The following is a 290-nucleotide window of genomic DNA, read 5'->3' as shown; positions in this document are numbered from 1 at the left end:
CAATCGCCCCACACGTGGAACGCAGTGCTGCCGCCCCCCCTCCTCCGGATGCTCCGATTGGAGACGGTAAAGCGGCCAATGGCGGCGCGGCTCCTGTATAACATGCTAATATGGAGCGTGTTTCTCTCGGAAATTAACCCTTCTCCTGCTGCAGGACGTCTCCCTTCCTTTCCACCCACCTGCGGATTACCCCCGCCTTTAACCCTTCAGTGACAGCATCCAGAATAGACTGCGTAGGGATGTAGCAGAGCCAAATGTGTCACCCTATAAATATCACCCTACGGCCCAAT

This window comes from Engystomops pustulosus, chromosome 4, assembly GCF_040894005.1.
Source record: "Engystomops pustulosus chromosome 4, aEngPut4.maternal, whole genome shotgun sequence".
NCBI classification, from domain to species: domain Eukaryota; kingdom Metazoa; phylum Chordata; class Amphibia; order Anura; family Leptodactylidae; genus Engystomops; species Engystomops pustulosus.
This window is presented reverse-complemented; position numbering follows the sequence as displayed.